General features: G+C 37.6%; 1 protein-coding gene across 13 annotated transcripts in view; it reads left to right on the top strand.

Moving 5' to 3' along the window:
• Window positions 1-22,779, top strand: part of NARS2 (asparaginyl-tRNA synthetase 2, mitochondrial) — a 183,700-nt gene that overhangs the window by 87,847 nt on the left and 73,074 nt on the right. The window contains exon 2 of one of the 13 annotated variants that reach the window (XM_055581435.1): window positions 22,333-22,415. The exons of the other annotated variants lie outside the window; for them this stretch is intronic. The gene's annotated coding sequence lies outside the window, so the exon portion shown is untranslated. The remainder of the gene's footprint in view (window positions 1-22,332; window positions 22,416-22,779) is intronic. 13 annotated transcript variants of the gene reach the window in all.

The raw sequence follows: 22,779 nt of genomic DNA, 5'->3' as shown, positions 1-22,779 counted from the left end.
CTCCACCTAAAATTCATCAGTCCATTATATTTTAGCATATGTAAAATATTTATGTGAATAAATATATTTTCTAAAAAAGAATTAGAAGAGTGGTATTTTTGTACATATTTGCACATTTCATTACTGTCTGTCTAGTACAAGACATCTATATCCTTTTATTTGTATCTGCATTCCGTCTGTTGCAATAGGTTATTTTGGTTGAAGTGTATTAAAATGTAGCATCATGTAGGTATGTAACTGGAAAAAGGAATGTTCTGATAGCCTTTTAGAGGTTGTGCCTGTTCTTTGATTCTATTCCACAACTCAGCAAATGATAGTTCCTTAAAGATTAGTTACAATGTGGAATCTGTACTGGTATCATAAGGTACTGACCACTCTGCTGGCTGAAATACTCTTCCCAGTTCATACTATAACAAATATATTTTCATGCTTTCATACTTTGTTACATTGAAATCCTTTGGTTTAGCTTAAAATTTGAGTGAATCTTTTATGATGTGTAATTTTGTAGCAGTAATCATTTGTTAATTGCAAAGTGCTGATTCCCTGAATTATGCAGATTTTTTAAACATTTGTATTCAATAATATCACTCTGTCTCATCATGAAAGTGGGTAAAGACTGGAACACTATCATGGTCACAGTGGCAGATGCACATTTTTCAAAATCTCATTTCAGAGCTCAAATATTATCCTTGCTTAAAAAAAAAAAAAAATATTCCCTCAGTAGCGTTCCTTGTGGCAGTAGTCTCCCTTCAGTTGTTTTTGAGAAAACATTACTGAAATATTCAAGACTGAATAACCATGTCAGCCTTTCAAGTAAAAAACTGGTGTCCATAAAGCTTCCCTGGTGGCTCATAAGGCAAAGAATCTGCCTGCAATGCGGGAGATTGGGTTCAATCCTTGGGTCAGGAAGATCCCCTGGAGGAGGTCATGGCAACCCACTCCAGTATTCTTGCCTGGAGAATCCCATGAACAGAGGAGCCTGGCAGGCTACAGTCCATGGCGTCACAAAGAGTTGGACATGACTCTGCGACTAAGCACACACATGAAGCAGCTTGCTCAGCTCTCAGTGCAGTTACACAGGTGTTTTTGTTTGCAACAACAGTCGCACTTCATCATGCAGCACAAGGGCTTTATGTGTACTTCCTGTTTTGTCACATCAGATATTAGAAAGGCATGTACTAAAGGTCAATATTTAATAAAAGTAATTATTGAGGGGCTTCCCTCGTGGTCCATTGGTTAAGACTTTGCCTTCCAATGCAGGGAGTGCATGTTAGATCCATGGTTGGGAGCTAAGATCCGGTATGCCTCCCAGCTAAAAAAACAGAACATAGAAGTAATACTGTAACAAATGCAGTAAAGACTTAAAAAAATAATTTTTGAAACAGCTTCTTCGGAGACATTCTTTAGTCTGGCTTTTTCTTTTTCATTATGAACACATAGTGGTGAAGAATATATACAATGACTAGAGTACAGTTTAGTCCCCTGCCATGATTTGAACTGAGATACCAGCAGATTTAGCCACTGTTGTTGCACTATCAGGGTAAGTATCAACACAATGACAAAGGCAAGTAACTTACTAATATTATGAGAATAGTTTTGACTTCACAAACCTCCTGAAAGAATCTTGGGAAACCCCAGATAACCACAAATCACATACTGAGAATCACTGTTTTGATAGAGTGCAGTGTAAAGTCTTATACACTGCTGGTGAAAAAGGACATTGCTGTTGCAATTTTGGGAAGCAGTTTGGCATAATCTGCTGATGTCAGAGATATGTATACCCAATTACTCAACAGTTCTACTGCATAGAAATGCATATAACTAGATATTTACAAAAATGTACATAGCAGTATTATTCATATTAGTTTCAAGCTGGAAACAATCTGAATGTGTACCAACAACAGAATAGATACGTTGTAATAAAATCATGAACAGAATAGATACGTTGTAATAAAATCATGAACTGGAATACCCTGCTGCTGCTAAGTCGCTTCAGTCCTGTCCGACTCGGTGCGACCCCGTAGATGGCAGCCCACGAGGCTCCCCCGTCCCTGAGATTCTCTAGGCAAGAACACTGGAGTGGGTTGCCATTGCCTTCTCCAATGCAGGAAAGTGAAAAGTGAAAGCGAAGTCACTGAGTCTTGTCCGACTCCTAGCGACCCCATGGACTGCAGCCCACCAGGCTCCTCCATCCATGGGATTTTCCAGGCAGGAGTACTGGAGTGGGGTGCCATCGCCTTCTCCGGAAATACCCTACTATGGTAAAAATGAATCAACTGCAGTAACAGACAACATGGTTAAAACTCACAACTACAGTTTTGAGTGAATGAAATCAAATATACTATATGATTATATTAAGTCAGAAACAGAAAAGTAATATAAAGGTTTCTTTCCCCCCAGCTTTATTGAGATACAGTTGACAAAATTTTAAAATACTTTAATTTTACAGTGTGGTGATTTAGTGAACTTACACATTGAGAAAGGATTCCCTCAATTGACTTAATATGTCCATCACCCTATATATTTGTTTATTTTTTTAGAAAGGAAGTACATTTACTTTCTACTCCCTAAGCAAGTTTTACTTACACAGTATAGTGTTTACAGCTATAGTCACTATAGTGTACCATTATATAGTGAAGATCGAGTGTACATTAGATCTTCAGACCTTATTCATCTTATAACTGAAAGTTTTTACCCTTTTACCAACCTTTCCCTATTTTCCCTAACACCTAGCTCCAGCAACAACATTCTACTCTCAGTTTCTATGAGTTTGACCTTTTTCTTTTTTTAGATTCTGCATTTAAGTAATATTGTGAGGCATTTGAGATATTTGTCTTTCTCTGTCAAGCCAGTTTCCCTTAGCATGTTGCCTTCCAGGTTCATCCTATCATTGTAAAGGACAGGGATTTTCTTTTTCCTTCTTTAAGAGAGAATAATATTCCATGGTTTGTGTGTCTCACATTTTCTTTCCTTTGCCCGCTAAAAGACACATTGTTTCCATACCATGGCTGTTGTGAATAATGCTTTTGTGAACATGCCAATACATATCTCTCATAGAGATAATGATTTTGTTTCCTTTGGAAAACTTTGGGATATAGACCCAGAAGTGGGGTTGTACCGCTATACTGTTTTCCATAGTGGCTGTGTCAGTTTACATTCTCACCACCAGTGAGCCTGAGTTCCTTTCCTCCACATTCTCCCCAGCATTTATCTCTTATCTTTTTGACGCTACACATCCTAGCAGATGTGAGGTGGTATCTCATTGTGGTTTTGATTTGCATTTCCTTGATGATTAGTGATGTTGAGCATCTTTTCATGTGCCTGTCGGCCATCTGTATGTCATCTTTTGGGGGAAAAAAAATCTATTTCGGTCCTTTTGCCATTTTTTTAGTTCAGTTTCTTATATATTATTTTTTGCTGTTGAGTTTTATGAGTTCCTTATGTATTTTGGATATTAACCCTTTATCAGAGATGTGGCTTGAAAATATTTTCTCCCATTCTATAGATTGCCTTCTTATTTTGTTGGTGATTTCCTTTGCTGTGCAGAAACTTTGTAGTTTAATATAGTCTCAAATCAGAGAAGGCAATGGCACCCCACTCCAGTCCTCTTGCCTGGAAAATCCCATGGATGGAGGAGCCTGGTAGGCTGCAGTCCATTGGGTCATGAAGAGTCGGACACAACTGGGCAACTTCACTTTCACTTTTCACTTTCATGCATTGGAGAAGGAAATGGCAACCCACTCCAGTGTTCTTGCCTGGAGAATCCCAAGGACAGGGGAGCCTGGTGGCCTGACTTCTATGGGGTCGCACAGAGTCAGACACGACTGAAGCGACTTAGCAGCAGCAGCATAGTCTCAAATAAACTCTCTTGTTTATTTTTGGTTTTGGTGTCAAATCTGAAAAACCTTGTCAAGGCCAATGTCTAGGAACTTTCCTCCCTCTGTTAAAATTCTTGAAGTTTTATGGTTTCAGGTCTTATTTCAAAAGTTCAATTTTTTTTTTTTTGTTTTGTTTTTTTAAATTCAGGGTTGACTTCTGTGCCTTGAATATATTTTCGGTTAACTTTTGTGTATGGTATAAGCTAGGAGTGCAGTTGCATCCTTTTGCATGTGTCTGTCCAGTTTTTCTTACACCATTTATTGAAAAGACTTATCTTGTCTCCATTGTATATTCTTGTCACAAAATGATTGATCTTATCTAATAAGTTTATTTCTGGGCTCTCTCTTCTGTTCCATTGATGTCTCTTTTTATGCCACTGCCATTCTGTTTTGATAGCTTTATGATATTATTTGAAATCAGAAAGAATGACACCTCCAACTTTGTTCTTTCTCAAGGTTGCTTTGGCTAATTGGGCTCTTATGTAGTTCCATCAGATGTTGAGGTGATTTTTTTCTGTTTCTGTGATGCATGCCATTAAAATTTTGACAGGAATCACATTGAATCTGTAGGTTACTTTAGATATTATGGACGTTTAAACAACGTTAATTTTTCATACCCATGAGAACAGAATGTCATTTACTTTGTGCTGTCAGTTTCATCAGTGTCTCAGTTTTCAGTGTATAGGTCTTTTACCTCCTTGATTACATCTATGCCCAGGTATTTTATTATTTCTGATGCAGCCGTAAATGAGACTTTTTTTTTCTCCTTCTGATAGTGGTTGGTATAGAAATATACAACAGATTTTTATATATTTGTATCCTGCAACTTTATTGAATTCATTTATTCCAACTTTGTGTGTATGTGTGTGTGTGCAGTCTTTAGGATTTTCTATATGTAATATCATGTCATCTGCAAATAGTGACAGTTTCACTTCTTCCTTTCTGATTCTGCTGCCTTTACTTTATTTTTCTTGCCTAGTTGCTCTGGCTAGGTTTTCCAGGACTATCCTGAATAAAAGTGGTGACAGTGGTCTTCCAAATCTTGTTCCTAATCTTAGAGAAAAGGCTTTCAGCGTTTCAGCACCGAGTTTGAAGTTAGTTGTAGGCCTGTCATATATGACCTTTATTATGATGATGTTCATTCTTTCTATACCCTCATTGTTGTTGAGAGTTTTTTATCATGAAAGAATGTTGAAGTTTGTTAAATGCTTTTTCTGTGTCTATTGAGAAAACCTTAATTGAGTTGTAGATACTGAACAATCTTTGCTTCCCTGGAATAAACCCCACTTGATCATGGTGTATGATCCTTTCAAAGTACAGTTGGATTTGGTTTGCTAATATTGTTCATTAAGAATATTGCCCTGTAATTTTCTTTCCTTGCAGTGGTCTTGCTTCGCTTTGGTATTTTTCAGGGTAATATTGCCCTTGTAAAGTAAGTTTGGAAGTGTTCCCTTGTCTTATTTTTTAAACAGTTCGAGAAGGATTGGTATTTTTTTCAGGTTTAATATAGCTCATCAGTGAAGCCATCTAGTCCTTTTTTTTGTTGGAAGGTTTTTGATTATTGTTTCAATATTTTTTACTAGTAATTTGTTTATCCAGATTTTCTGTTTCTCCTTGATTCAGTCTTGGGAAGTTGTATGTTCCTAGGAATTTATCCATTTCTCTATTTATTTTTTCAAAAAGCCAGGTCTTGATTCTATTTTTTTTTCTATTATCTTTTTAGTTTCTCTTTCATTTCTTTCCATTCTTATCTTTGTTATTTCCTTTTTCTGCTAACTTTGGGTTTAGTTTGTTATTCTTCAGTTCACTTCAGTCGTTCAGCTGTGTCCAACTCTGCGACACCATGGACTGCAACACGCCAGGCTTTCCTGTCCATCACCAACTCCCAGAGCCTGCTCAAACTCATGTCTGTCAAGTCAGTGATGCCATCCAACCATCTCATTCTCTGTTGTCCCCTTCTCCTGCCTTCAATCTTTCCCAGCTTCAGAGTCTTTTCCAGTGAGTCAGTTCTTTGCATGAGGTGGCCAGAGTGTTGGAGTTTCAGATTGAGCATCAGTCCTTCCACTGAATATTTAGGACTAATTTACTTTAGGATGGACTGGTTGGATCTCCTTGCTGTCCAAGAGACTCTCAAGAGTCTTCTCCAACACCACAGTTCAAAAGTGTCAATTTTTCAGCACTCACCTTTCTTTATGGTCCAACTCTCACATCTATACATGACTACTGGAAAAACCATAGCTTTGACTAGCTGGACCTTTTTCGGCAAAGTAGTCTCTGATTTTTAATATGCTGTCTAGGTTGGTCATAGCTTTTCTTCCAAGGAGCAAGCGTCTTTTAATTTCATGGCTGCAGTCACCATCTGCAGTGATTTGGAGCCCAAGAAAAGAAAGTCTGTCATTGTTTCCATTGTTTCCCCATCTGTTTGCCATGAAATGATGGGACCAGATGCCATGATCTTCATTTTTTGAATGTTGAGTTTTAAGCCAGCTTTTTCTCTCTCTTTCACTTTCATCAAGAGGCTCTTTCGTTCCTCTTTGCTTTCTGCCATAAGGGTGGTGTCATCTGCATATCTGAGGTTATTGATATTTCAATCCTGGCAATCTTGATTCCGGCTTGTGCTTTATCCAGCTCAGCATTTTGCATGATGTACTCTGCATATAAGTTAAATAAGCAGGGTGACAATATACAGCCTTGCGTACTCCTTTCCCAGTTTGGAACCAGTCCATTGTTCCATGCAGTTCTAACTATTGCTTCTTGACCTGCATACAGATTTCTAAGGAGGCAGGTCACGTGGTCTGGTATTCCCATCTCTTTCAGAATTTCCCAGAGTTTATTGTGATCCACACAGTCAAAGGCTTTGGCATAGTCAATAAAGCAGAAATAGATGTTTTTCTGGAACTCTTTTGCTTTTTGTATAATCCAGCTGTTGTTGGCAATTTTATCTCTGGTTCCTCTGCCTTTTCTAGATCCAGATTGAACATCTGGAAGTTCTCTGTTCACGTACTGTTGAAGCCTGGGTTGAAGAACGTTGATCATTACTTTGCTAGCATGTCAGATGAGTGCAATTGTGAGGTAGTTTTAACATTCATTGGCATCGCCTTTCTTTGGGATTGGAATGAAAACTGACCTTTTCCAGTCCTGTGGCCACTGCTGAGTTTTCCAAATTTGCTGGTATATTGAGTGCAGCACTTTCACAGTATCGTCTTTTAGGATTTGAAATAGCTCAGCTGGAATTCCATCACCTCTACTAGCTTTGTTCGTAGTGATGCTTCCTAAGGCCCACTTGACTTCACTTTCCAGGATGTCTGGCTCTAGGTCAGTGATCACACCATCATGGTTATCTGGGTCATGAACATATTTTTTGTATCGTCCTTCTGTGTATTCTTGCCACCTCTTCTTAATATCTTCTGCTTCTGTCAGGTCCATACCATTTCTTTCCTTTATTGTGCCCATCTTTGCATGAAATATTCCCTTGGTATCTCTAATTTTCTTGAAGAGATCTCTAGTCTTTTGTTATTCTTAGAAAAATCATATAATAATTTAGTGGCCAGATTAACAGTCAGCTTTGGGAAGGAAATAGGAATTGCTGGAGAAATGGACACTGGAATCTTCTCAGATGCTGTTCCTTTACTATCTTGTGATCTGAGTGGTTGTTGCATAGGCATTTATTTTGTAATAAATCATTGAGGTGTACTTTTTCCTTTTATGCATTAGCGTGTTGTATGTCACAACAGAAAAGTTATAGAAAAAAAGATCACATTAGCAAATTTTTAGTGGTATTTCAGCAAACTACTTTTAGTAGAAACAGACTGTTTGTTTCAAATATAAATTATCATCAATTTTTTAAATGTCTTAAACCTCACTACCCCTGCATTCAGAAAGTGCTTTTCCTAGACTCTGAACATGTTTAGAAATTTAATTTTTTGTTTTTATCAAGTGAGATTATATTTTTATTGCTGTTGTAGTATACTTCAAACTTTGAACGTTGAAGTAGACTACAATAGCATGGCAATAATTAAGTCAGCCTTGTTCTTCAGTATTTATTTATTGGGTTTATCATTTAGTTCTGAAACCTCTGGGCCCATTTACAAAGTATGAAAAAATAAAAACAAGAAACCCCCACGTTCCTCTTTCTGAGTTTTATCTTTGCAGTAAAGAAGCCAGATTAATGATCCTGTTGTACCCTGTATGAATACAAACAACTTCCTAAGCTTCCTGGTGCTACAGGTATTCTATCTGAAGAGTTCTTTATGTCTCTCTTCCTTACATTTGCTGAGACTGATAGAGAAGAAATCATTTCTCTTGGCAGATGAAGGATATATATCATACTGATCATAGAGATCCATATGTTCACTGACTTTTTAAAACAGATTTTAGTTTTTAGAGCAATTTTAGGTTGACAGCAAAATTGAATGAAGATGCAAATATTTCCCATGTACTCCTTGCCCCCACCAATGCTTAGCCTCTCCTATTATCAGCCTCATTCACAAAAAATGGTGCATGTGTTACAGTTGATGATAGTACAGTGACACATCATTGTCACCCAGAGTCCGTAGTTTAGGGTTCACTGTGTTGTACATTCTGAGTGTTTGGACAAATGCATAGTGAGGTACATCCACCACTATAGTCCCTGCCATACACGATAGTTTCACTGCTCTAAAAGTCCTCCACCTCTGTGTTCTACCTGTTCATCCTTCTCACCTCCCTAACTCCTCCAACCACTGACCTTTTTACTATTTCCATGGTTTTGCTTTCCAGAATGTCATACAGTTGGAATCATATAGTATGTATGTAGCCTTTTCAGATTTGCTGCTTTCACTTAGTAATATGTATTTGTTTCTTCCATGTCTTTTCATGGCTTGATAGCTCATTTCTTTTTAGCATTGAAATAATATTCCATTATCTAGATTCATCACAGTTTATTTATTCACCTACTGAAGGTCATGTTGGTTGCATCCAAGTTTTGGCAGTTATGAATAAGACTTCTGTAAACATCTGTGTGCAGGTTTTTATGTGGATCTAAGTGTTCAACTCTGGGTGAATACCAAGGCATGCAGTTGCTGGGTCGTATGGCAAAAGTATGTTCAGTGAGAAATTGCCAGAATGTCTGTGCCATTTCGCATTCCCACCAGACATGAATGAGAGTTCCTTTCGCTCCACATCCAGCATTTGGTATTGTCAGTCTTCTGGGTTTTGGCCATTCTACTAGATGTGTATGGTATTAACTGGCTTTTCAGCAAACTTGGCCAGGATACTGCTTGTGAGTCATTTTCTATGGATCACATGGTTTCTACCTCCTTATTCAGCCATTAGGAAACTTGGGGAAAGTTCTGTAAGTTCCTTCAGGCTATTAACAGGCCAATTGATAAATGAATAAATAAAGTAAGACTTTGTCAGTGTAACCTCCTTTAGACATATTCACAAGTTTTGTAAACTTAGATTAAAGCTGCTTATTAAATTACTTTTGTCTCACAGTGTTGATCCATAAAACTAAAAATATTGGAGTTCCTTATGTCTCTTATTCATTACTGTGTTCCTGCATTTAGCCTGGTACCTGGCACATAGTAGTTCACTCTGTAAATGTTTATTCAATTGGAAAATGAAGCAGAACCTGGAAATATGGGAATATCTGTATTTGAAATAAGATACCAATTTATTTATCAGTGGAGAAACCTTGGAAATGTCTCCATTCATAGTAATGCTAAGGAATCCAGTAATCAAAAATGCTTCAGTAACCAAGTATTAAAATGTGCAATAAAGCATCTAAATTAAAATAGTGTGATATCAGTACACAAACTAGTGGAATAAAACTGAAAGCCCAGAAATAGACCCATGTTCATGTGAAAATATATAAAGATACTTGCTCACATCATTAATGTATGTGGTACTAGGCATCTTGGTGACCATATACAGACCTTATTCAACTTACAGCTGGGTTACATCGCAATAAACTCATCATAAATTGAAAAAATAGCATTAAGTAAAAAATTCATTTAACACACTAACCTACCAAACATTAATAGCTTAGCCTCACCTACCTTAAACATGCTCAGAATACTTATATCAGTTTACAGTTGGGCAAAATCATCTAATACAATGCCTATTTCATAATAAAGTGTTGAATATCTCATGTAATTTATTTAATATCTTGCCGAAAGTGGAAAACCAGTGGTTATGTGGCTACTGAATAGTTGTTAAGTGAATCTGTTGTTTACCCTCATGATCGAGTGGCTGACTGAAAGTTGCAGCTGCTGCCAGCGTCATGAGTATCATACTAGGAGGGAAAAGAGCAAAATTTGCATTTTGAAGTATGGTTTCTACTGAATGTGTTGCTTTCATGCCTTCGTGAAGTCAAAAATTTGTAATTCAAAAACAGGGGACCATCTGTAATTGTGTCAATCAGAAATAAGTCGCAGAATTTTTATCTACCTTGTGGCAGATAGTGTGATGTGAATATATGTTTTTTCCCGAGGAATATCAAGATAATAATGTTGTGGTAATTTTTTTTAGCTATTCTTATGCCATCTTCAATATATTTCTTTAGTATTTAATATGTAGTAAAACCCTTTAGTATTTTATTTGGGAAAAACTGTAGAATATGATGATGTTTCTTTATTGTTATTATTCAGTGAAATAAATTTTTGGAATCAGAGCTTTCATTTATTGTATATTTTTTTAATTTATACCAACCAGAGTACCTTGGCATCTCATTACTTGCCTCAGGCTTATTGATTTTTGTCATTATGGGTTTTTTGACAGGGTGTTAAACAGTTTAATTTTTACTTTATTTTTTACTTTTTATTTAGACTAGTTTAGTTATTTTTTTTTTCTTTTTTTTTTAAGTATGGCAGAAATATAATCACAGATTTGGAAAGTTTATTTTTAAGTTGGTTATTTTCAATTTTAGAACTCTTTTTTCCCTTTCTGAAATACATAATAATTATATTCACAGTGCAACCATGAGACTGGATCATATGCATATGATGCATCAATGCATCATATAGATAAAATACTACAACTTTAAACTTATAGAACGCTAGTAATTAGACAAAAGAAAAAAACAGAGAACCTCAGTAAAGTAAAATAATTAATTTTATGTTTGAGGGAAATAGAATGAAAAGTATTGACATCTGTGGGGATCACACAATAATATGCTGTACATTTTTAAGAAATGTAAATATTGATAAATTTTTTTGGATAACTTTAAACATACAGAAAAGAACAGAATAATACTGTAAACAGCCAAATACTGTCACCCACCTCAGTGCTTTGCTTCAGGACAAAACAGATCTTAATAAGGTCTATTTATTTAAAAATAAATAAAGTATAGCATTTTATGTTTAATTTTTACTTATGACTCTCACAGTGCTTAATGTCGATTTGGATGATTTTAAGACTTGCAGGCATAAAGAGAGACAGAGGAACTTCCCTGGTGGTCCAGTGGTTAAAATGCAGGGGGCACGATTTCAGTCACTAATCGGGGAACTAAGGTCTCTATACCAAATAAAAGAGATGGGGGTGGAGGGGTCGTGTGGCATATGAAGCTGTCCCAGAGGTCACTGAAGATTTGTTAAGTGAGCGAAAGATTATATGAGAGAACATACTGGGAGATGCCTCCTTTAGAAGTATGTGAGGCACAGTCTTGAGAAAGCTGAAAAAAGATGAAGAGCTTTTTTTTTTTTTTTGGTGATCAGAAGATGATATTGATGATATACTATCTCATCATCTTTTCCAAATCTTTCTGTTTGATGTTAGAATTAGGAACTTGGTATTGGGAGGGTAGGCAGAGGATAGATGATGTCTTTTATATTTAGTCAAAACTGGTGTTTAATTATATAGGATATCTACAAATTACGTGATTTTGAGTGGGAGTAGATAGGAAGGAGATGGATTCATAGTGGTCACACAGTTTACATTTCTAAAGAAAATGAAACTTTTCCTCTAATGTACTTTAAACTTACAACTACATATTGCAGAAAATACATTCTGCACCTTTTATGTTTTTTAAAATACTTGTCAGTGTTAAGGTGATGGTGATATTAAAGAAAAACCACAGTAAACATCTATTTACACTTCTGCTAGGAAAGTAATGGAGGATTATTTATAAGCAATACATTAAAATAAGAAATAGTTTATTTCTGCTTATCAGTACCTATGTTTGAAAACAAACACGAAGTTAAATATGCACCAAGGATATCTTTTAGGCCAGCAATGCCATGGCACTTGGCTAGAAGCTTTTATGTCTCATTGTGCTTCTGATTGCTGATCCCCTCACTCACACTTTTCAGCACTCTTTTGGTCAAGCATTTATGGAACAATTACTTACCAGGTCGTGCTAGTGGTAAACAACCGCCTGCCAATGCAGGAGACATAAGAGACATGAAATTGATCCCTGGGTCAGGAGGATCCCCTGTTGAAGGGCAACCCACTCCAGTATTCTTCCCTGGAGAATCCCACGGACAAAGGAGCCTGGCAGGCTACCATCCGTGGGATCGCAAAGGGTCAGACACAACTGAAGCAACTTCGTACGCACTCAAAGAACTCAGTATTTTGACCTTCTCATCTTTTGTCCTGCACCAACTCTGTTTTCATTAAAAGTAGTGCAGTGTTAGACTTTGTGCGTGTGCATGCTAAGTCACTTCAGTGATGTCAGACTCTTTGCAACCCCATGGACTGTAGCCCTCCAGGCTCCTCTGTGCATGGGATTCTCCAGGCAAGAATACTGGAGTGGGTTATCATGCCCTCTTCCAGGGGATCTTCTTGATCCAGGGATTGAACCCATGTCTCTTTATGTCTCCTGCATTGGCTGCTGCTGCTAAGTCACTTCAGTCGTGTCCAACTCTGTGCGAATCCATGGACGGCAGCCCACCAGGCTCCCCCGTCCCTGGGATTCTCCAGGCAAGAACACTGGAGTGGGTTGCCATTTTCTTCTCCAATGCATGAAAGTGAAAAGTGAAAGTGAAGTTGCTCAGTCATGTCCGACTCTTCGCGACCCCATGGACTACAGCCCACCAGGCTCCTCCATCCATGGGACTCTCCAGGCAAGAGTACTGGAGTGGGGTGCCACTGCCTTCTCCACCTGCATTGGCAGGTAGATTCTTTACCACTAGCTCTACCTGGGGAGCCCATTTTCATTATAAGTAGTGCAGTGTTAGATTTTACTAACCACCTATATTCTTCTTGGTATTTGACTTTGTTTCATACTTCATACTTGGCTTTTTTATTTTCCTGTTGGTGCTTATCAAAGTAATCCACACCACCGACAGAAGATTAAAGTGTTAGTGTTTATGTGATAAAGGATACACAGGGAATAAAACCAGTATACTTTTTAAGTACTTGCTGATAATACCTCAGAGTTCCACTTTTTAAGAAATAAACTATTTTAAATTTAGTTTTTGAATAGGTAATATAGTTTATTGTTCAAAAAGTATCTATTTCAAAGTGCAGGAGGATTCCATCACACCTTGTTCCAGTAATCTAATTTATTTCCCCAGAATCAACCATTGTTATTGATTCAGTACAACCATTGCATTTCTTATGAATCCTGGAAATAATGTTTGGTTAAGGATAGAGGTCCTGGAGTCTGACCACCTTGGTTCATTCTCTTTGTCATATTAGACAAGAACTTAACCTGTGTGTCTCAGTTTCCTTCTCTGTAAATGGGGATACTCTTCGTTAGATGCTTATACTCTCGTTGGCTATGGTTGTTTTTGTAGAAGTATCTGTATCTAAATGATTATTTTTTTTAACCTCAGGAAAATAGTTTAGTTAAAGGTAATTTTCATTTACAGCACACAGTTGTTACTGGTCTCTGCAAGGCCCTTGTATCCTATCACTGTGTAGCAAAACCGTTTATTCTTTTCTGTGAGTCTACAGGTCATTTGAGTGGTTGATTGGGTTGGGCTTAGTCAGCTGATGGGTTGGCTGAGAGCTGAGCCATCTAGAATGGTTTGGTGTGGGATGACTCATCTCTTTTCCACTTACCTCTCAGATTTCCCCATTATGCTAATCAGGATGTGAATCTCTTCGGTAGCCTGGCTCCAAGAAAGAATGTGAACTACACAAGCAGGTTTTCAGGCCACTATTTGTGTTAATTTTGTTACCACGCCACTGACCAAAACAAGTCACACAGCCAGGCTCAGGGTTAGTGTGTAATATGCCAGATCAGATCAGATCAGTTGCTCAGTTGTGTCTGACTCTTTGCGACCCCATGAATCGCAGCACGCCAGGCCTCCCTGTCCATCACCAACTCCTGGAGTTCAATCAGACTCACGTCCATCGAGTCAGCGATGCCATCCAGCCATCTCATCCTCTGTCGTCCCCTTCTCCTTCTGCCCCCAATCCCTCCCACCATCAGAGTCTTTTCCAATGAGTCAGCTCTTCGAATGAGGTGGCCAAAGTACTGGAGTTTCAGCTTTAGCATCAGTCCTTCCAAAGAAATCCCAGGGCTGATCTTCAGAATGGACTGGTGGGATCTCCTTGCAGTCCAAGGGACTCTCAAGAGTCTTCTCCAACACCACAGTTCAAAAGCATCAATTCTTCGGCGCTCAGCCTTCTTCACAGTCCAACTCTCACATCCATACATGACCGCTGGAAAAACCATAGCCTTGACTAGACGAACATTTGTTGGCAATGTCTCTGCTTTTGAATATGCTATTTAGGTTGGTCATAACTTTCCTTCCAAGGAGTAAGCGTCTTTTAATTTCATGGCTGCAGTCACCATCTGCAGTGATTTTGGAGCCCAGAAAAATAAAGTCTGACACTGTTTCCCCATCTATTTCCCATGAAGTGATGGGACCGGATGCCATGATCTTCGTTTTCTGAATGTTGAGCTTTAAGCCAACTTTTTCACTCTCCACTTTCACTTTCATCAAGAGGCTTTTGAGTTCCTCTTCACTTTCTGCCATAAAGGTGGTGTCATCTGCATATCTGAGGTTATTGATATTTCTCCTGGCAATCTTGATTCCAGCTTGTGTTTCTTCCAGTCCCGCGTTTCTCATGATGTACTCTGCATATAAGTTAAATAAGCAGGGTGATAATATACAGCCTTGACGTACTCCTTTTCTTATTTGGAACCAGTCTGTTGTTCCATGTCCATTTCTAACTGTTGCTTCCTGACCTGCATACAGATTTCTCAAGAGGCAGATCAGGTGGTCTGGTATTCCCATCTCTTTCAGAATTTTCCACAGTTTATTGTGTAATATGCCAAGGGGGTTGAAATAGAGAGGTGTGACAAATTGGAGACATTAATGCAATTAATCTAACACAGTTGACTCGGTAGTAATTGCAGTCCGGCACTTGGTGGTTGCCATAGAGCTATTGTTGGTCAGTAGTAAGGCGGACAAGTTGAAAGTTAAAAGATCACCAAGCACTGTGGTAAGTGTGTCACTGTGTCAGACTGCCACAGTCTTCTGACAGTAATGACTTCAGTTCCATTTTCTCCTCTCAAATCTTACGCACATTCCTTTTCAACAGTAGGAGGCCAGCCGAAGCCTGGAACCATGCAGGATTGGGGATTCTAGGAAACAGAGTCCTCAGTTTAGATGGGAGCAGTAATGCCAAGCTGATAAAATACCATCCAGCATAATCTTTTTCTCGCTTTATTTTTTCTGCTTTACACCAATCACTACTTCCATTCCTTATATTCTCTTGGAGGCAGTCACCTTAATTTCTTTGAAACATCTTTTTACTATGAATATAACCTCGTAAAATATGAGTGATTTTTTTGTGTATGTTTTAAATTCACATTAATGATAATAGAGTTATTATATTATTCTGTTTTCTACTTTTTTCCATTTAGCTCTGTTTTGAAATTCTATTTATGCTGCTATAGGTATATCTATTTTTTGCTTGTCATTGCCACACGATATTCTTTATGCTTGCCTTCTACATTTTGCTTACCATTTCTAGTAACGGACAGGTTGTTTCCAATTCTAAGTTACATCCCCCCCCCAAAAAAATTGCAATTGTCTTCTACATATTCCATAATACACTTGTATGAAAATTTCTCTAGAATGTATATCCGGAAATTCCTTGGTCATAGGGTATATAAATTAATTTCACTGTTAACCAGAATAACTGTACCAGTTTACACTATACTGGCATTACCTCAGCATTCCTGTTTTCCTCTGAATTAGTTTTCTATCAGTTTGTAACTTAGTGACTTAAAACAACACCTCTTTATTAGCTCACAGCTCTATAGCTGTGTCAGTATCAGAATCGCATGGCTGGGATCAATCTCTCAACTCAGGGTCTCACTGGTTTGATATACAAACCAGTGTATCAGCTCTCTAAGCTTTCTGTGTTGCCATCTGGAGCTTGCTCTTCCAAACCCATTCTTGCTATAGGGTTATATATAGGACTGAGGTTCCCATTTTGTTGCTAGCTGCTAGCCAGATTGCTCTCAGCTCCTAGAAACTGCTCTAAGCACCTTTCCATATGTCTTTCTCTGTCTTCAGGTGAGCAACAGCATTTCACATCCTTCTCGTGCTTCAAAATTCTGACTTTGCTACAGTCAGCTGCAGAAAACTTTTTACTTAAAATTTTTTATTTTTAAAGGACTAGCCAGGAAATTTCCAGATCTTGAGGACATCTGATTTGGAACTTTAATTAAATTTGTAAAATCTCTTCACATCAATATTTGGCTTAGTGGTTGAATAAGCCAGGGCTGAGAATCTTGAAACACATCTTAATAATAGAAATCTGCCTATTACATACTGACTATACCTCTGCACTTGATATTATGTAACTTTCTAATCTTTGTGAATCAGATTTATGTAATGAATTCATCTTAAAATGCCTTGTTTTAATTTGTATTTCTCTAACTCATAGTGAATTTGAGTGCTTCTTCATACATCTTAACCTTTTGAATTTTCCTTACTGTAAATCTGCTTTTCATACCCATTGTCCAGGTGGCGAGCAGCTTCTTTTCTCTTTCTTATTTTCTTCAAGAAGGTCCTTATATTTTCTACCCATTAATCACTTGTCAATTTTAGATGTTCAAAATATTTTATCCCTAATCTGTTGTTCTGCTGACTTCTTATATCTTCCTTTATTAAATAAAATCCTTAACTTCAGTGTTGCAATTTGAAGATCTTGTTAAAGAGGTCCTTTCCAACTGGCAAAATCATTAAGTTTAGATAGTTAATTCATATATTCTTATTCTTTCTTCATTACAATGGACGTATTTAGACTGTGAATTTTAAAGTTGCAATCCCATATTAGTTTTTGACCCTATCAGGTTCAATAATTACTTGTTTATGTATGTGTATAAAAAAATTGAAATTCATATAATATAAATTCACTATTTAAAGGGTACATTTCAGTGTCATTTACTACATTTACAGTGTTATACAACTACCACACCTATTAAGTTGCAAAACATTTTCATTACCTCAAAAGAAGACTCCATGCCCATTAAGTAGTCACTTCTCATTTCCCCCTTCTCCCCAGACCATGAAAGTGAAGTGTTAGTCTCTCAGTTGTGTCCAAATCTGCGACCCCATGAGCTGTAGACCACCAGGCTCCTCTGTCCAGGGGATTCTACAGGCAAGAGTACTGGAGTGGATTGCCATTTCATTCTCCAGGGGGGTCTTCCCCACCCGGGGATGGAACCTGGGTCTCCACTGCAGGCTGATTCTTTACCGTCTGAGCCACCAGACCATGGCTCCCCAGACCTTGGCTCTCACCAGTCTGTATGAATTTACCTAGTCTAGATACTGCATATAAATGGAATTGTGCAGTATGTGGCCTTTTTAAAAATGTTTTTTACTTAGCTTAGTGTGTTCAAGCTTTATCCATGTTTTAGCATATATAAATACTTCATTCCATCTTATAACTAAGTAGTATTTCACTGTTTATATATATTGCATTTTGGTTATCCACTTACCAATATTTCTACCTTTGTTATGAGTAGTATTGGTATGAACATTAATAAAAGTATCTATTTGAATATTTGTTTTTTATTTTTTATAACAATTTTAAAATTGAAGTATAGTTAATTTACAGTGCTGTTAGCCTCAGATGTACAAAAAGGTGATAGTTTTATATTTGTTATTCTTTTTCAGATTCTCTTCCATTATAGGTTATTACAACACACTGAATGTAGTCCCCCATGCTGTATAGTAGGTCCATGTTGTTTATGTTGTACATAGGAGTGTGTAGATGTTAATCTCATTTCAGTTCAGTCACTCAGTAATGTCTGACTCTGCAACCCCGTGGACTGCAGCACGCCAGGCCTCCCTGTCCATCACCAACTCCCAGAGTTTACCCAAACTCATGTCCATCGAGTCAGTGATGCCATCCAACCCTCTCATCCTCTGCCGTCCCCTTCTCCTCCTGCTCCCAATCCCTCCCAACATCAGGGTCTTTTCCAATGAGTCAGCTCTTTGCATCAGGTGGCCAAAGTATTGGAGTTTCAGTTTCAATATCAGTTCTTCCAATGAACACCCAGGACTGATCCTCTTTAGGATGGACTGGTTGGCTCTCCTTGCAGTCCAAGGGACTCTGAAGAGTCTTCTCCAACACCACAGTTCAAAAGCATCAATTCTTTGGTGCTCAGCTTTCTTTATAGTCCAACTCTCATATCCATACATGACCACAGGAAAAACCATAGCCTTGACTAGATGGACCTTTGTTGGCAAAGTAATGTCTTTGCTTTTTAATATGCTGTTTAGGTTGGTCATAACTTTCCTTCCAAGGAGTAAACATCTTTTAATTTCATGGCTGCAATCACCATTGGCAGTGATTTTAGAGCCCCCCCAAAATAAAGTCAGGCACTGTTTCCACTGTTTCCCCATCTATTTCCCATGAAGTGATGTGACCAGATGCTATGATCTTTGTTTTCTGAATGTTGAGCTTTAAGCCAACTTTTTCACTCTCCTCTTTCACTTTCATCAAGAAGCTTTTGAGTTCCTCTTCACTTTCTGCCATAAAGGTGGTGTCATCTGCATATCTGAGGTTATTGATCTTTCTCACAGTAGTCTTGATTCCAGCTTGTGATTCTTCCAGTCCAGCATTTCTCACGATGTACTCTGCATATAAGTTAAATAAGCAGGGTGACAGTATACAGCCTTGATGTGCTCCTTTTCCTATTTGGAACCAGTCTGTTGTTCCATGTCCAGTTCTAACTGTTGCTTCCTGACCTGCATACAGGTTTCTCAAGAGGCAGGTCAGGTGGTCTGGTATTCCCATCTCTTTCAGAATTTTCCACAGTTTATTGTGATCCACACAGTCAAAGGCTTTGGCATAGTCAATAAAGCAGAGATAGATGTTTTTCTGGAACTCTCTTCCTTTTTCGAAGAACCAGCTAGCGGATGTTGGCAATTTGATCTCTGGTTCCTCTGCCTTTTCTAAAACCAGCTTGAACATCTGGAAGTTCATGGTTCACATACTGCTGAAGCCTGGCTTGGAGAATTTTGAGCATTACTTTACTGGCGTGTGAGATGAGTGCAATTGTGCTGTAGTTTGAGCATTCTTTGGCATTGCCTTTCTTTGGGATTGGAAGGAACACTGACCTTTTCCAGTCCTGTGGCCACTGCTGAGTTTTCCAAATTTGCTGGCATATTGAGGGCAGCACTTTCACAGCATCATCTTTCAGGATTTGAAATAGCTCAACTGGAATTCCATCACCTCCACTAGCTTTGTTCGTAGTGATGCTTCCTAAGGCCCACTTGAGTTCACATTCCAGGATGTCTGGCTCTAGGTGAGTTATCACACCATCCTGATTATCTGGGTCATGAAGATCTTTTTTGTACAGTTCTTCTGTGTATTCTTGCCACCTCTTCTTAATATCTTCTGCTTCTGTTAGGTCCATACCATTTCTGTCCTTTATTGACCCCATCTTTGTGTGAAATGTTCCCTTGGTATCTCTAATTGTCTTGAACAGATCTCTAGTCTTTCCCATTCTATTATTTTCCTCTATTTCTTTGAACTGATCACAAACTCCTAATTTATCACTCCCTACCTGTTCTCCTTTGGTAACCATAAATTTGTTTTCTGTGTCTCTGAATGTATTTCTGTTTTGTAAGTGAGTTTATTCATATCATGTTTTTAGATTCCACATATAAGTGCTATTGTATGATCAATCCTTCCATTTTGCTGCCAGTGGCATTATTTCATTCTTTTTTGTGTGTGGTTGAGGAGTATTCCACTGTGTGTGTGTATGTGTGTGTGCATACACACTAAATCTTCTTTATCCATTCATCTGTCTTGACTGTTGTAAATAGTGCCACTATGAACATTAGGGTATATGTATCTTTTCAAATTAGAGTTTTTTATTTCTCTAGATATGTGCCCAGGAGTGGGATTGCTGGATCATATAGTAACTTTATTTTTAGTTTTTCAAAGAACTTCCAGACTGTTCTTGACTATGTCTGCACCAATTTTCATTCCCACTGGTAGTATGAAGGGGTTCCCTTTTTTCCACACCCTCTCCAGAACTCATTATTTGTAGACTGTTAAATAATGGCCATTCTATCTAGTGTGAGGTGGTACCTCATTGTAGTTTTGATTTGCATTTCTCACTAGAGATTATCACTAGAAATTAGTGATATTGAGCATCTTTTCATGTGCCTGTTGGCTACTTGTGTGTATTCTTTGGAGAAATCTTTAAGCCTTCTGCCCATTTTTTAATTTTTTCTGTTTTTTCTTTTTTAATATTGAGCTGTTTGTGCATTTGGAAATTAATCCTGGGTTGATTACATTGTTTGCAAACATTTTCTCCCATTCCATAAATTGTCTTTTCATTTAAAACCTTACAAGTTTAATTAGATGTCATTTGTGTTTGCTTTTATTTCAATTACTCTATGAGTTAAATCCAAAAAAATATTGCAGCAATTTATGCCAAAGAATGTTCTATGTATGTTTTCCTTTGGGAGCTTTATAGTTTTTGGTCTCAAATTTAGGTCTTTAGTCCACTTTGAGTTTATTTTTGTATATGGTGTTAGAGAATGTTCTAATTTCATTGTTTTGTGTGTATATATTTTCCTAGCACCACTTATTGCAGAGACTGTTGTTCTCCCTTGTATAACGTTGCTTCCTGTGTCATAGATTAATTGATCGTAAGCACATGGGTTTGTTCTGGGCTTTCTGTCCTGCTGCATTGATCTGTGTGCTTTTTTGTGCCAGTGCCATGCTGTTTTGATGACTGTGGTTTTGTACTATATTCTGAAGCCAGGGAGTGTGAGTTCTCCAGCTGTGCTCTGTCTCAAGACTGTTTTGGCTATGTGGGGTCTTCTGTATTTCCATACTCATTTCAAAAATTTTCTTCTAGTTCTATAAAAAATGCCATTGATAATTTGATAGGGATTAGTGTTCAATCTCTAGATTGCCTTGGGAAGTATGACCCCATTTAACAATATTGATTCTTCCAATCCAAGAACATGGTTTATCTTCCCATTTGTTTGTATCATTTTCAATTTCTTTCATTGGTGGTCTTATAGTTTTCAGAATGTAGGTCTTTTGCCTCCTTAAGTAGGTTTATTCTTAGGAATTTTGTTTCTTTTCATATGATGGTAAATGGGATTGTTTGCTCAATTTCTCTTTCTAATCTTTCTTTGTTAGTGTATAGAAATGCAACAGTTTGTGTGTATTAATTCTGTATCCTGCAATTTTATTGAATTCATCAGTGAGCTCTAGCAGTTTTCTGGTAGCATGTTTAGAATGTTCTATGTATAGCATCATGTCATTGGAAACCATGACAGTTCTACTTCTTCTTTTGCAGTTTGGATTCCTTTTATTTCTTTTTCTTCTCTGATTGCTGTGGCTAGGATTTCCAAAATTATGTTGAATAAGAATGGCAAGAATGGCCATCCTTGTCTTGTTCCTGATCTTACAGGAAGTGTTTTCAGTTTTTCACCATTGAGTATGACATTATGGGTTTGTCATATATGGCCTTTATTATGTTGGGGTATGTTCCCTCTATGCCCACTTTCTGAAGAGTTTTTATCACAAATGGATGTTGAATTTTATCAGAAGCTTTTTCTGTGTCTTTTGAGGTGATCGTATCATTTTTATTCTTCAATTTGTTAATATGCTGTATCACATTGATTGATTTCTGAGATTATAAAATCCTTGCATCCCTGGGATCAATCTCACTTCATGATGGTATTTGATACTTTAAATATATTGTTCTTTGAATACTTGGTTCTAATTCTTTTAGACATATACCTAGAAGTAAAATTTGTATGTTGTATATATAGTATTTCTTGTTCATCTTTTTAAGAAACCACCAAACTCTTTTCCCAGTAAGTGTACCAGTTCACATTTATAGTTTCATTCCATTATATACAAAGAAGATAAGTTATGTGATTTGTTGAGACTTGTGTTCTGGTGTTTAGTCTGTCTTGGACAATGTCCATGTGCACTTGAAGAGTTCACAGTCTACTGTTGTTGGGTGGAGTCTACCATTTTTAAATTTCCTCTTTCTTGAATCAACATTTGTTTGGTTCCTCAGCTGTGTCCAACTCTTTGCAACCCCAGGGACGATAGCCTTCCAGGCTCCTCTGTACATGGAATTCTCCAGGCAAGAATACTGGAGTGAGTAGCTATTCCCTTCTCCAGGGGCTCTTCCTGACCCAAGAATCGAACCGAGGTCTCCTGCATTGCAGGCAGATTCTTTGCCATCTGAGCCACCAGGGAAACCCATGTTTGACTGATTTCCAGAGTTCTCATAATTGATTCTTACAGTTTTTACTTATTAATTTCAGTTTTTCTGTGGAGGGGTTGGAGTTTGAAGCTACCTGCCCCACCATTTTTGCTGATATCTCTCCGCAATTACTTTTTAAAAGAAATATTTTATAATGTCCCTTTAATATCCTGAAATAAAATTTATAGATAGCATAACTTAAGACGTACAGAAGCTTTTAAAGGTTGCTGTAGTGCATTCATTGTAATGTAAAGG

Source organism: Bubalus kerabau, chromosome 5 (assembly GCF_029407905.1).
Source record: "Bubalus kerabau isolate K-KA32 ecotype Philippines breed swamp buffalo chromosome 5, PCC_UOA_SB_1v2, whole genome shotgun sequence".
Classification (NCBI taxonomy): domain Eukaryota; kingdom Metazoa; phylum Chordata; class Mammalia; order Artiodactyla; family Bovidae; genus Bubalus; species Bubalus kerabau.
This window is presented reverse-complemented; position numbering and strand designations above follow the sequence as displayed.